At 44.1% G+C, this 13,598-nt stretch overlaps 1 protein-coding gene across 2 annotated transcripts in view; it reads left to right on the plus strand.

The window, feature by feature from the left end:
• The window catches only part of GRAP2 (GRB2 related adaptor protein 2), a 68,052-nt gene that overhangs the window by 24,409 nt on the left and 30,045 nt on the right, over positions 1-13,598 (plus strand). Inside the window, exon 1 of one of the 2 annotated variants that reach the window (XM_070453369.1) lies at positions 1,655-1,880. The exons of the other annotated variant lie outside the window; for it this stretch is intronic. The gene's annotated coding sequence lies outside the window, so the exon portion shown is untranslated. Of the gene's footprint in view, positions 1-1,654; positions 1,881-13,598 lie in introns of those variants that run through there. 2 annotated transcript variants of the gene reach the window in all.

Genomic DNA, 13,598 nt, shown 5'->3' on the forward strand with positions numbered 1-13,598 from the left:
TTGAATTTGAGTTGGACCTTTAGTGGGGAGGCTGCTAATAGAGAAGAGTGAGTAGAGTGGGAGGAACACTCCTGGATGCCTTTGCTAGGAGCCCCAGCTGGCAGAGGTGTTGGTTGTAGCAGCTAAGGTAGGGGGCTAAATCAGGGGTGGTCTTGAAGGTCACTCTGAGATTTGGGGGCTTGATTCTCAAAGTAAAGTGGAATCCTTGAGGATTTTCGAGAAGAAAGGATGTGAGCTAAGCAATATCTCACAGAAATTAAATCAAACAGAGATCCGTGCTATAAGTTTAACTGGGGGTCTTCAGAATTGCGATAATGAGACTGTGACCCTGGCTGGAGACAGTAGGGCATCTCCATCAGGCAGCACTTCTTAGTGGTTTCTATGAAATTGCACTCTAGCTGACTCCATACTGAAAGATGGTGAGTGATTCTGTGATCCTAAATGCTGCTCGGAAGAGGTCTCATTCCTTTCGTGCCCCACGGTGTGTACATGGACCAGAGCTGGGCATGGTCTATCTGCAAACCTCAGAAAATCTAGGCAACTTAGAGAATAAGAGCTGGGAGGGTTCTTAGTGCCCTCAGAGTCCACCCCCTCAGTGTGCCCATCCAGAGGCCAGCCCTTGGTCAGGTTCACCCAGCTCGTCAATGTCAGGCTCGGGGCATGGCCAGAGCTCCTGACATACTCCAGCAACACTCCTACAGCTGGTCCAAATTCTTTTTTGAGGTGTGCGTATACACATTCTGGCAGAATCCAGAAAAATCAGGGCCCTAACTGAGACAGTGGAAGCTACTTTCCTTGATTCCCTCCAGGATCCATCCCCTCAAACCCAGTCCCTGCCTGAGCCCCCTCTTCATTCCGGCCAACCCCCTGCCTCCATGATTTCCAGCAGCATCCTCTGGCTTCTGGTTCTCATCCTGTTGTTTCTTGTGTCTTGCCACAGATTGTGCTGTCTTCTTTATCCAGAACCCTTACCACCTTCAGAAGATACCCCCACAAACACCCAGCCTCAGTTCCTCCCGTAGGTGGGCTAAGTTCTCTCTCCCAGGAGCTCTGTGCTACCCTACACAAGACTCTATCTCTGTGTCTCTTAGATGACTTATAATTGCCTATTCATATGCCTGCCTCCCGCCCTTCAACTGTGAGCTCCCTGAGGGCAGGGACTTAGTATGCATCACCAAACATCCAGCATCTAGCTCAGTGCCTGGCACCCAAGAGGCATTCAAGTGTCTGATGAATGAATGAATAGCATTTGCCTTAGTGCATTCATTTAACAAATATTTATTGAGCAGTTACTTAGGATCAGTACTGTGGTATTCTCACTTACGTGTCAGTATATACCAACACACTCAAGCTCCAAATTATGCACTGGTAAGTTATACACGTGGCATGTTCACAGGCACACGCAGTAGAGACCGTGTACATATCTACAAACACCAGAGCTGGCAAATGCAGTAAAGTGCATGCCAGATGTCTCTAAAATTTGCAAAGAACCAAGAACCAAAAATGACAGTTAGCTCCATAAGCCCTCTAAAAGAAAAGAGAAAAAGTGTAAAAGAACAAAAGAGCAGAAGGAAGTGGCTATGGGTTTTTTTTTTTCTGTGCACTTGAGCCGGGGGTGGGGAAGATTTATAAAAGCATCCTATGCTGGGCAGGTTCATGTAAGCCTGAGTTCCTCAAGGGCTGGTTTTAGGAGCTGTTAGGAAAATTCACTACCATGCACAAGTCGGGGGATTGCTTTTTATTCCACTGGAAACTGTTAATGAGGACGCCATTAGCCGCCCCTTCTCAATCTGCATGATAGAGACAGCGGGTTCACCTGAGCAATTCTGGAACCCTGATCACTGCCAATTAGGGGAGCATTGTCTGGCTGACATAATCAAGTGAGTATAAATATATTTATCATGATTGGAGTGGGGAAGGAAGAGCAGAAAGATTGAGGCAGAAACTGCCACCTTTTGCCTGGCCCCAACCTGGATCTAACTCAGCGTGTCTGTCACCCAGCGCTCAGTAGAAGCCATCACCGGAATGCACATTTGAGAATTCAGGACTAGAATTGTTTTCCCCAGAAGGGGCCCTGTCTCTCCTTATTTTTCCTCCTCACTTCTTCCCATTTTTTTTTTTTTTTTTCATGATTGCTTCCATGAAAGCTTCAGAGAGATGCGAAACCAGATGCCCCGTTGATCACATTTACATTCTGCCCCGGTGGCCGCGCTGCCCCCGCTTAGCTTATCTGCAGTTCAAAGTGATCTGGGGGAAGGTGGCAGTGATGAGACTCCTACCCTCTCTGCCTGCCTGGGTGTGCCTGTTGGCCGGGCATTGGTTTTATTTCATTGTCGACTTGCAGGACTTTGATGGTAATATCTATGATATGTCTCAGAGCTGATCTTGAAAGACTCTGATAAAAACAGTTCCCCTGCAGTGGACTAGATATGGGAGGAATGTCTCATGTTTCAACAGCTAGAAGGTGAGGTGAGTTGAAGTTGTATCTGGTGGTTATTCTTGTTGCCTGCCTGGAAAGCAGGGTCTATTTAAGCATTTGCATGGATTTCAAAATGCAGACTGCATCTCTTTGCCCCCAAACCAATGGCTGGGATTCGATACAAATAGCCTAGTGGCACAGTTGGTGGGAGATTAATGACAAAACTGACCTCTTGGCTGAATTTGAACTTGGGTCGTTGCAGAGCCGATCCATCAAAAGAGGGACTTGTTTCTTCTTCCCTCCCTTGACTATTTGATAACAACATTTATAGAGCTAAGTTGATTTCAGTTATTTCCTCTGCTCTTATCACGTGTGTGCTGCTCTGTCTTGGCCTTTGAAGGCTGAAGACCCTTCCCAGTGGCTGTAACAGATGACAAAACCCTGTCCCTGTGTCCTGCTCCCTGTAGTTTTTCTGCACAGCTACAAATTGCTCTCAGCCTGTCTTCTTGGATTTGACAAAAACTATTTTATTACTGGTAGCACACATATGATACTCAGTGATAGAAGGGAAGGTGTAGATACACAGAATAAATAAGGAGGCTGTGCAGGAAAAATGTCATTTTATAGGGATCACTCAGCCTTAAAGCATCTGACCACCCTTATTCAGCCTGTTCCTGCTAAATTTTTCCTTTTTCAGCCACCCAGGAATTGTCAAGGCTAACCTCTTTCCAGCCAGCTATCAGAAATATGTATTTCTTTTGCTTTTTGGATCTTAATGGATGAAATATTTCTTTCTTTTCTGTCTTCTACCTCTTGCCAGACATATTGGGGTTTTTTTTTGAGAAAGTGAGCTCATTTATCACCAAGGAAGAAAGAAAGTCATTCCATATTTACCCGTTAACAAATTACCACTTGCAGAGAAAATACAGCAGAACTCTCTCGTTCTCTGAATAAATGTGTTACTCGCCTTGACCAACCCTTAGTCGATGGATAGCCACTGTTCTGTTCAAGTCGGCTTAATTTTCTCTCTTTGGTTTTTGTTTCCTTGAAGCAAAGAGATTCTTGGTTCTTTCTTTGATCCTGCTTTTGAGGAATGCGCCTGCCTCCTTTGGGTCTGTTTTGTGAGCTGGTTCGATTAACCCCTTAGCGTTTGTGGAGGAATGTATTGTGTTGGGTGCTGTGGGTTCCTCTGAAGTCCTCCCTGTTTGAACATTGAATAGAGTCACTTATCTGAATGCTGCCTCCTTCCTAATCCATCGGTTTTCCTCTGTGTTGATGAGGGCACGAAATAGCCACATACCAAGAGATAGTACAATGTCGTAAACTGAGCTTAAGTGCTGTAGTCAGCGAGACCCAGATCATAAAACAGTACAGCCTTGGGCACACAGCTTCTCTCTTCTGAACCATGCATTCCTTGTTAGAGATGCTGCCGAATATCTCTCTATATATCTATCTCTAATAGAGCAGTCCATTCCTTGCTGTTCTCCATAATTAAAAAAAACCACCAAACAAACAGAGAAGAGCCTGGTTTAACCAAATAATGCTGGAGCAAATTACAAATGGCTGTAAGAAGGTATTTTTGGCCTGAGCATTTTATTGGCATTTACTGCAGTGTCTTTGTATGTCATTTAGTTACAGGGATAAACCTCTTTAACACACACCAAGCTCTTGACCAGGTTGGACATTACATCTTACATCACTTTTTTTCTTTTTAGTCAGGTTACTTTTTGCTAGGAAGTGGTAAAAGGAAAGCTAGAGGTCCAGTTATTAGTATTGTACCAATATCGGTTTCCTGGTTTTAATACTATAGTTTCGTGATATCTTTACCAGGGGAAGCAGGATAAAGGGTAATAGGGGAACTCTCTGTACTCTCTGCAACTTCCTGTGGGTCTATAATGATTTCAGAATAAAAAGTTTAATGAGAGAGAAAGAAAATGGGGTGGCAATTAGGAGTAATAAAAGCTCAACTTGGTTTTGGTCCACATTTAGGCAAATATTTATATTTTGTTTGCCTTTTCCTCTCCTTTTCACATACAGATTTTGTGAGCAGTCAGACATAAAAGCCAGGGTTCATTTCTCTACAGAAGGGAAGAAAGTAGAATGAGCTAGGAGGACCCCTGCCATCATCCCCACACCCTTTACCTGCACAGACTTACCCTCTGCATCCGTACTCATCTCGTCCTTCCTTCCTGTTCAAAGGGAGAGACCTCACCTGCTGCTACTGATAGACTCCTTCATATGTACAAGGCATCCATGCCTTCCCGCTGTTTCCAAAGGCTAACCCATCTACATAATCTCCCCATGTGATTCCTTCTTACCTAGGGTTTTAACAACCATCTAATGAGACTTGCTCCCAAATTTTTATGTCCACTCAGACCTTTTTGCTGAGATCCACACCTACAGACAGGAGAAGGCAGAGACTAGGAATCTCCACCTAGATGTTTCTACCTAGATGTTTTGAATTTCAAACTCCTTCCAAAGGATCATTTCTTCCTGTATTCTCTTACCTCCAAAAATGTCATCTCCATCTACCATTATCGCCCACAGAAGAAAGAAGAAAGCCGTTCTATTACCACACTACCCAATATTGCAGCCGCTGGACACGTGCTATTAAGTACCTCATGTATAGCTGGTCCAAACCAAGATGTGCTGTCAGTGTAAATTATGCACCAGACTTCACTCAGAGAAAGAAGACAAGATATTTTTATATCTTAGACTGATTTCTTGTTGAAGTGATAGTATTTTGGATATATAAGATTAAATAGAATAAATTAAAGTTTTTCCTTTTCTTTTTTAATGTGCTACTAGAATATTTTCAATTACACGTGTGGCTTGCATTTGTGATCTGTATTCTATTCCTATTGGATGGTCCGGCTCTAGACCCTTCTCTACCTTTTAGTCACTCCTAATTGGTCAAAAAGTCCCAGTGACTCACCTGAGTTAAGATGAGGTTTACCATGTGAGCAAAGTGGGCTGAATTTGAATTCTAGCTTCACTAGTTTTTGAGGCCTGTGAACCTGGGGCATTATCAAATCTTTTTGAGCCTCAGTTTCCTTAACTATCAGATGGATTAAATGATAGTTCTCATTCCTCAGTTCAGTTCAATCACTCAGTTGTGTTCGACTCTTTGCGACCCCTCAGGTTCTTGCAAATGAAGAGGATAAATGTGAGAGGATACATGTGAAGCACTTACTATGGAGATAAAAGCACAGGAATGCCAAGAAAGAGCCCCACCTCTCACTGTCATGGTTCAGACTCTCATCGTGTCAGGCCAAGTCTCCTGTAATAGTTTCTTCGTCTATAGTCCACCATGCCCTCTAACCCTGCATACTGCCACCAGATTAAACATTTCGTAATGCAAAGAGTATCAAAACATTTAGTGAGTCTCCATCACCCTTGGGATAAAGTCCAACATCCTTCCTATGCTATGCAAGGCCCTCCATGACCTGACCCCACCGGAAATACCAACCCCGCCTCCTGCCAATCCACAATGGCCATCATGATCCAGTTGGGTGCTGCCCCAGCTCCTACTGACACACACCTCTCTCTGTCTGTGATATACGTGCCCTCTACTTGTCCACAAGGCTCAGTTCAATTGGCACCTCTTTAGGGAAGCTTCCCCTGGTCCCTGCTATGCCTGTGTCCATACCAGGAGCCAGACATCAGGAGCCACTCCTGCAGCTCCTCACCCACTTGAGGTTTGGCTCCATTGTCACACTTCTCTCACTTATTTGGTTGACCTGTCTGTCTGTCCTACAAGACCCTGACCCATCTGAGGGCAGGATATGCTCTCAGATCCATGCCAGATCCACATCAAGCATGGTGCCAGGCACAACACAGGCTATCTCCTATAGAAGAATCTCCTATACTTTATCCATTCACTCAACAAGTTGAGTGAATGGATAAAGTATAGGAGATACTCCCGAGAGGAAGAGGGAGAGTGAGAGCAGTGAGGTCAAACAGCAAAAAATCTGAAGACTAACCCGAGGAGAAATGGATGCTTCTTGGTCGTGCAGACAGAGGAAAGAGAGAGGAAATAATCTGGGCAGGGAGTCGGTCATGAAAGATTTGAAATGAAAGACTATAAAAAACAAGAAGATCATGAAAAGAACAGAACCACATTTGGTACTGCTGGTGGTTTAGTAACTTCCTCTGCAATGATTCCGGGAAGAGACAAGGCTCTAGGAAAGCAAAATAATGTAAAGAAAGGATGAGGTATCAGCAGCCCATTCAGGGATTATTTGTCATCAGGACTAGATACATGGGTGATACAAGTAAATGTCAACGTGATGACTACGTGATGAGACTACTAATAATTTACTGGGGCCGGTGCCCAGGAATTTTTTTTACTTAGTGCAAATGCCAAGCATGGAAATTTTTGACACGTTATAGATAGGAGAGAGCAGATAGTGAATTTGAGAATAACGATGCGAAATGCCAGAATAATCACAAGAGAAAAGTCTGAATGCATAAGAAGGTTTACAGGATTCCAGCTTTACCACAAACATGGATTATAAGAAAAGTCACTCATGAAAAAGAGAAATTCCAGTATATAAAACCCACTTACCGAAACACTTAGCTTTCCAGAATGCATAATAGTAATATCGTGTCTTTGAACACACACACAATATCAAAAGCAGCAAATAATACCAGAAAGGCAGAGAAAGTGGGAAGTATGACATTTTGTGGCTCACAGGGCATATGAATGGGAAAATACGTACTTCTACACACAAACCGCAACCTTCACAAGAATGCCTAAAGGCTTCATTCGGAGACCTCAGGTCTCATCCCTCAGGAGAGCCTCTGTCACACTTTTCGTGTTAAAGATCTCATGGGACAGGACTTGTGTGGGGAGAAGGAGCAGCAGGGAGAATCGACATGAGAGGGTGAAAAAATCAAATGATCCTTGGCCATTGTCCTCGACCGTGAGCCAGTCTACCCGTTCGAGAGTTCTCTGGACAAGGTAAACGTTTAGGATACACTTATGCTAGAAACAATTTGTTGTTTATCTGAAACTCACATTGAACTGGCTGTTCTGTATTTTATCTTGCACCCGGACTTCGTGAGACATACACTTCCTCATTCGTGCTTCCCTTGAGCCACACGTCTCAATAATTGAGGAAAACTCGAGAAGTCAACAATGACAATGTGTCCGGCCCCGTGCTGAGTGGGTTAGGGGAATATGTCTCTTGTTTCTCCCCAGCACAGTATGAGGCAAGCTTTAAGAATTTTACTTATCTACTTATTTTTGGCTGTACTCGGTTTTCATTGCTGCTTGTGGGCTTTCTCTAGGTGCAGTGAGCAGGGGCTGCTCTCTAGTTGCGATGCTCAGGCTTCTCATTGCAGCGGCTTCTCTTGTTGCGGAGCATGGGCTCTGGGCACACAGGCTTCAGTGGTTGTGGCTCGTGGACTTAGTCGCTCTGCAGCATGTGGAACCTTTCCAGACCAGGGATCAAACCCATGTCCCCTGCACTGGCAGGTGGATTCTTAACCACTAGATCACCAGGAAAGTCCCATTTCTGTTTTAAAGATGAAGAAACTGAGGCTCAGAGCAATTAAATAACTTGCTCAAGATCACCCAGATAGCCAGTGGTAGAGCCAGGATATGAACTCTGGCAGTCTGACTGCAAAGCCCACGTACTTGCCCATCTCACTTGACATGGTGACAACAGCTGACAAGGGGCAGAGACATTGAGTCTCCAAGAAGAGTAAGAGAGAGTGAGAGCACAGAATATGAGCAGGGATCCCCTGACTGAGGCCTTATAGGAGCAGTTGAAGTTCAACCAGCTGCCTTTATTTAAGTTAGAGGAGTGTGCCCATGGTTTTAGGCACGTGCAGTCCCACACTGGGACTGGGAGCTTGATTAGAAGGACACCAGGTGAATTTCTTCAGTCCCTAATGAAGCCCATTTGGGGGCCGTTGTACAGTAGACAACCTGCACAGCTGTACACATATGGCAGCCTGAGTTAGATGGCAGGAGGAGGACCAGTATAGAGGAAGGATGTGGATGGCTGCTTAGAGAACAGTGAAGAGCCATTCACTAAGGCACATTTGCAAAGGGTAGGTGGTGCTCTGAAGTCAATTTAGACAGACAGGTTGGAAAGAGACTGCTGAAGGCCTGAAATGAAAACAAAAGAGTCTTATTATTTTAAAGTGTTTTTTTTTTTTTAATGTGGACCGTTTTTTAAGTCTTTGTTGAACTTGCCTGTAATATTGCTTCTGTTTGACGTTTTGGTTTTTTGGCCACAAGTCATGTAGGATTTTAGCTTTCCAACCAAGGACTGAACCCACATCTCCTGCCTTGGAAAGTGAAATCTTAACCACTAGACCACCCAGGAAGTCCCAAGAGAGACTTGAGTGGATCTGGGAGGTAGCGTGACAACATGACATTGACGAATTCTGAATAGAAAAATGACCCTCAGAAAGTGTGTGTGTCAGAACTCTTCAACTCACAGGGGTTTTTACTCCATCAAGCAGACAGCACAGGGTGGAGGGAGGATGGGAGTGCATCAGCTAATGTGACAGCAGCTGATCTAAAAGACACGAGAAAATGAAACAACAGACTGGAAAAGAGGACAAGGAACGGGGAACAGAAAACACAAAAGAGGGAAAGTGAGTGAGAAGCCGAATTTCTTCCACTTTGTATTTCCCCAAGCGTCCCTCAAGGAAGAGTTGACCTGTTCTGGTTTATTTTCTTCTCCTGAGGCTTGGAAAGGGCCACGGGCATGGCACAGTTTGCTTTCACAGCAAGGCATCTGATCGCATTTTTCGTGATACTGTAGAGAACAAGATAAGAAAGACAGGTCGAGAAATAACTACTGAAGCTGGCAGGTTTGCAGTTGATACACAAAAAATAGTGATGAACAGGTGAATGTCAACCTGGAGGGAGTTTTTAAGGAAGGAAACAGAGTTCAGAGATAACCAATTTGCTTATGACCACACAATTATTAAATGAAGGAGCCAGGATTCGAACCTAACTCTGCTTGACTCCAAAGCCCATGTTCTGTTTATTGTGGAATAAAGACCAAAAAGCCATCAAATTTGCTTATGAAACGAGAGTTGGAAGAGATAACCAAGAGGAGGGATACAAACCCACATCTAGACAAGTTGCGATGAACTAAAGACTTGCCAACAGGGAACAAAAACAAGAGGAGGGTCAGAGAGACTAAAGTTGAACCTCACATTTTCTTTCCCCAAAACATCCCCTGAAGAAGTTGACAAGCCTGGCTTGACCCTCCTTCACATCAAGAAACACTTGGACTTTTGTTGTAGTTGCTGTTTCCTTCACAGCCAACAGTGTGACACCACTATAAAAATCTTTTTGCTGTTCAGTTGCTAAGTCGTGTCCAACTCTCTGCAAGCCCATGGACTGCAGCACACCAGACTCCTCTGTCCTCCACTATCTCCCAGAGCTTGCTCAAATTCACGTCCATTGAGTCAGTGATGCTATCTAACCATCTCATCCTCTGCCGCCCCCCTTCTCCTCCTGCCCTCAAACTTTCCCAGCATCAGGGTCTTTTCCAGTGAGTCAGCTCTTTGCATCAGGTGGCCAAAGTAGTGGAGCTTCAACTTTAGCATCGGTCCTTCCAATGAATATTCAGGGTTGATTTCCTTTAGGATTGACTCATTTGCTCTCCTGGCTTTCCAAGGGACTCTCAAGAGTATTCTTCAGCACCACAATTTGAAAGCATCAATTCTTTGGCACTCAGCTTTCTTATGGTCCAACTATCAAATAACTACCAGAAAAACCGTAGCTTTGACTACTCGGACCTTCTGTATAGATCAAACAATTAAATAGTCTATACTACTCAGCCCAGCTGAAACCACATCTTGAATCCTGAATCCAATTCTAGGTAACACATTTTGAGAAGAATATTGAAAAACTGCAGTGTGACCAGGAGAGCAAGGAGTTAGTGTGGTGGAGGACCTGGGATGGTGGGAGAGGGTGATATTTAAGCTTGCTGCTGCTGCTGCTAAGTCACTTCAGTTGTGTCCAACTCTGTGTGACCCCATAGATGGCAGCCCACCAGGCTCCGCTGTCCCTGGGGTTCTCCAGGCAAGAACACTGGAGTGGGCTGCCATTTCCTTCTCCAATGCATGAAAGTGAAAAGTGAAAGTGAAGTCGCTCAGTCGTGTCGATCTCTTCGAGACCCCATGGACTGCAGCCTACCAGGCTCCTCTGCCCGTGGGATTTTCCAGGCAAGAGTATTGGAGTGGGGTGCCATTGTCTTCTCCATATTTAAGCTTAGACACAAGAATTTGGGGCTTGTGAGTATCATCTTCTTATATTTTTTTTTTTCTTAGGGAAAAATTCAGACTGAAAATTATCATCAGACATTTTGGTTTCATGTAACCAATTCACCAAGCTGTTAGTCTGTTCCTTTCAAGTCCACCTGCCCCACTCCCACCACGCCCATTCTCTATCATCTTAATAAATTAGGAAAAGACCAACTTTCTGAATCACTTTCAGCTTTGAGAATCCAAGATTTAGGGCCTACTTGAATAAAACTGGAAATTAAAAAAGAAAGAGAATGACTTTAAACAAGGCCCATACAGGTGTTCCTCTGTTCAAACAAACTCAAATTAAGACCTACATATCCAAAAAGTAAGAATATTCCAGTTATTCATTTGATGGAAGCAATTCACAATATCCTCCCTTCTGTTGGCAGCTTTTTAGTACCTTTATGGGGTGACTTGATCAATAAAAATGTAATTACCTCTGATTTCTCAGGGATAGACATGAAATGAAGGAAGCCAAGCTGTCATAAGGGTTCACGTCCGCTTTTGCCAGCTTTTGAGACCAGTGAACTAAAACAATGACCTGCATTCCAATAATAAATGGGGGCTGGGGAATATAAGTAAAAGTGACAAGAAGATTGAAGTAGCCGTGGTCACGCAGTCATCCACTCTACCCTTTGTGCTTTGGTGAAGTTGGTGGCCCCGAGCACAGATGGTGCGGGAAGGGAGGGGGAGGCCGAGAGTATTTGTGGTGTTTGTGAATGGTGTTAACAGTGCTGGTGACAACAGAGTGAGAAGGTGAAGGCTCTCAAATATGTGATAAATGAGCCAAGCTTTCAGAGCCCAAATCAATAAAAACAAATGCGAAGCGAACAGAAGGGGAAAAGGGAAAGAGAACATGAAGGCACCATAAAATCCTGGTGATAAATTCCAGAGGAAATCATGATGTGAATAGAAAATAGGAAGTGAAAAAATGAAGCCTGGGGATTTGTAAAATGTCTGTCGGTCTGTCTCTTTCTTGTCTTCCACTCAAATATACCACCACTCCCCCCGGCCCTGTGTACAGGGCTCCTTAAGTAATTTCTGATTCTGTGTGGGTATTTTTAAGGCTTCACTCCTGGTTGGGTTTCACCAGCAGGATTCATGGTGTTTCTGCAGACAATTGTTATTGCTTTAGGAAACAATCAGGATAAAATGGGGAAATGCAAGTGATAGATTCGTCTTGCAGCAGAGTCAGGCTAGAGGTAACATCTCAGTGGGGTGGGCTCTTTCTGTTTCATTTTTCTTGCTGTTATTTTGGATTGATGTTTTCGTGGTGCTATTTAAATAAGAACAGTGTAGAAGATTTTTAAACAGGGACATTTTAGATATACTTTTTCTAACTAGATTCATGGTAAGTTTCACTGATGTTTGGAAGACACAGAAAAAGAAGTTAGAAAAAAGCAGAACAGGGACTTCCCTTGTGTGGCAGTGGTTAAGACTTTGCCTTCCAGTGCAGAGGGTGCTGGTTCAATCCCTAAGATTCCACACGCCTCAGGCCAAAACCCCAAACACAAGACAGAAGCAATACTGTAACAAGTTCAGTAAAGACTTTGCAAATGATCCACATTAAAAAGAAGAAGAAGAACACATTGTAGGAAAAGGAGATGATGGGAAAGTTCAGAAAAACATGGCACCACAAGAGAGAAACAGGGAGGGAGAGAGAGAGGGAGAACAGAAAGGAGAGAAGAGAACAGCTCCTTATAAGTTTATTAACTGAGATTGTTTCCACGTCTGGAACTGCCTGAAAGCACAATTGCTTGGTGTAAGGTCAGCCAGGTTTATTAGAGTCTTTGCTCTTTGACCAAAGAGCAATGGGCTTGAATTTTGAGGGTATGTGAAGAATTGTTCCCATCAATTTCTTGGCTGAAAGACAGCAAGCCAGGAAGGTTCAGAGGGCCCTAAGCTAGTTAGCAATTATCCTGAACTGGTGCAGGACTTGCGTATTTTGCTAGGACAGAGAAGAAAGGGCACAGTCTCAGGAGCCAGCAGACGTGTACCCTAATCTCTCACCTCATTTTCCCATCCATTAAGTGTGAATGAGGGAATTCCCTGGTGGTCCAACTGTTAAGCCTCTGTGCTTACAATGCAGAGACACGGGTTTGATCCCTGGCTGGGGAACTAAGGTCTTACACGCTCCGTGGCACAACAAAAAATATATAGAAAATGTGAATAATAATAATGATTATGATCATGCATTTCGCAAACAGTGGCGCTTTGTGAAGCCCTTGGCACATAATGGATCATATCGATGAATGGAAATTAGTTTTAGCTGGTTCTTGTTCCTAGGCATTGGTGAGGCGTGTTCCCTGAGGTCTTCCTACAGGGAAGAGCTGGGACTTCCTGTTTCAAGATAGCAACACAGTGACTGAGCTCTGGGCCCACGGATAAGGTTCAGAAGCCAAATCTGTTTTGTTTCTCAACCTTCCCTTTCCCCACTTCCCTTTGGTCAGTGCTATCTTTTCTCGTTACTTACTGGATTGTCTTGATTACAATGCATTGTGATGACATCGCAGCCTGGGGTCCTCAGTAAGCAGGGAGAAGCTAATACTCGCCCAGAGGAGGATGGGGGCAGAGATGGGGGCCTTGAAAAGCTGCGAAGGAATGTATGCTTGTGTTACGAGTTTTGACATCTTTGAAGTTTAAAAAAAAATTTTTTTCTCTATGAAACAGAATGGTAGATAGCTAAGAGGCCAGAAGTGCTTTGGAGAAAGATGCACTAAACTGTCGATTCCCAAGGATGAGCCATACCTTCTGTGTCACCTTCCCAAAACACTGTGCTGCGGGGTAAGAAATCTCTCAAGCCCTGATGAGGAAACTGTAGCACAGAGAACTTGTTTTCCCCTGCTACCAATTCAGCAACAGACTTGAGCTTTGAAACCAGGTCACTGTGGCTGGCAGC

This window comes from Odocoileus virginianus, chromosome 23 (assembly GCF_023699985.2).
Source record: "Odocoileus virginianus isolate 20LAN1187 ecotype Illinois chromosome 23, Ovbor_1.2, whole genome shotgun sequence".
Taxonomy (NCBI): Eukaryota; Metazoa; Chordata; class Mammalia; order Artiodactyla; family Cervidae; genus Odocoileus; species Odocoileus virginianus.